Consider the following 2,018-nt stretch of genomic DNA (forward strand, 5'->3'; position numbering starts at 1 on the left):
TTGTCCTGCTCCATCCCTTCGGGAAGGATCCCCAAATTGCTTCACATCCATGGTAAAGCAGCAATTTCAAATTCTGGACACAGCATTCCTGAGCTCCAAACAATACCCAAGAAACAATGCAGATGCTCTAATAGCCCCAGGTGACCTGATCTCCGCTACCAAAGTGCTTTGTTTACACCCTATTATCACCCTTTTCACACCGAGGCAGCTCATTTTTTTCATCACCTTCCTGAGTTTTTAGGCCTTAAAGAGACAAGGTATTGTCTGATATTCACCTATGCATCCTATAACCTTAGTACATTTCTATCAGAAAGCAGACTTTCAATAAATGGTCATTTAATAAATAGAGCTGATGAAAAAGAGAAACTGTTTGTCTCAGATAAAACTTTTCAGTACTAGCTGACATTACCCTTCCATACTGGCTTGGACTTTTCACCCTTTTACTCTACTGGGGAAACCAGAAGGAGAGAATTCATGAGCTCAGGTAAGTAATGTCACAGCAGAAAGCAGTGAAGAGGCTTTAGAGTTTTACAAGTCTAGGTTCCAAGTAAAAAAAAGTCTTTCCAACCTTTTCATCCAGGAAAGATAAGGATCCCCAGGCTGGAAGGAGAAAAATCATCATAAAAACAATGGGAGCTAAGATGCTGGCAGGGCTCTGAGCAAAGCATGGCACCCGTGCTCCCCAGAGTCTGAGCCTGAGGGGTGTGGACAAGGATTCCGGAGTGGTTGGGGGTTTGGGTCTGGCTTCACATGGGGGTTAAGGAAGCAGCAGGACCCAGAGTAGAAGTGCTTGTGTAGGGTGTCTTGCTGGAAGAACTAAAGCAGCCTTGCAGAGTTCCTGGGACCACAGTGAGGTGCAGGAATGGCTGAACACTCGATGCACCCAAGCATGGCATGGAAGTCACCGCACTCAGCCCCATGGGAGTTGCTCTTGCCCAGTGTGTGTGGAGGAAAGGCAGGATGAATCCTTGGTAGAGATGTTCAGACGGTCACCGGATCTACAGGTGAGCCATACAGAGATGGAGGATGGTGCAGAGACGAGGACCAGACATACAACAGGAGATGCTGAGAATTCTGGACATACAAGTTCCCAATGTTACAAGAGCTCTCCCATCTTCTCTTGCAATCCTCTTAGAACTTACATACAACCCCGGAAATGTTGGGATAACCCCAAGCTGACAAACATTTCTACCACCCCAATGCAATGGAGTCATAAAGGTAAATTACAGAAGAACAAAGAAATATCATTTCCTGCACACCAAGACAGTGCAGAATGAGATCTACCCAATGCCATGGACAATGTGTGCCACCTGAAATACAGAAATGAAGGTACAGCAGATCTGATTTCAACACAGCTTTCCTTGGTATCATAACTGAAACATCTAAAAAAATAAGGGGGAAAACGAACAAAGTTCCAATATAACATTCTGTTTACATAGTATTTTCACTACCTGAAATCCAAATGCTCGTAGACAAAATAGTCCAACCTTCCCTACACTGTCACTGCTGAAGAATGCCATTGAGTGTCGTGTTTTTAAGTGTTCAAGGGAGAAAACAGAACAGGATTCTAAGAAGTCTGCTAGAAGTCAAGTTTGCCCAAAACTAATTCACTGCGAACTCTGGAAGCTTGCCCTACCAGCGTGGCCATTTCTGTGTGGATGTGAGTAGTGAATGTGAAGTGGGAGCCGCTGGGATGCAGAGGCACAGGGAAAGAGAAGCCCGATCCTAGGCGAGGCCAGGCCAAGAAGAGTGGAAGCAGAGGGGAGCTGGCACATCTGAACGTAGAGCCTGTGTCCTCTTCTGTTCTTTTTCCAGCCCTGAGTGTCAAGATCTTGGGGCTAGGAGTTTGAAAGACTCAACACACTTGCTTCTTGGAGAAAACCAGAGGCTTCCTGGACACCGGAGAAGGAAGATTCTTGCAGAGAAACTGAGGCCCAGAGGGGGTCTTGTGAAGGACCAAGGGGAGCAGGCAGAAGGCAGGTCACCAGACCAGGCCAGGCTCCCGTGTGGCTCAGAGG

The sequence above is a fragment of the Balaenoptera ricei genome, chromosome 3 (assembly GCF_028023285.1).
Source record: "Balaenoptera ricei isolate mBalRic1 chromosome 3, mBalRic1.hap2, whole genome shotgun sequence".
NCBI lineage: Eukaryota > Metazoa > Chordata > Mammalia > Artiodactyla > Balaenopteridae > Balaenoptera > Balaenoptera ricei.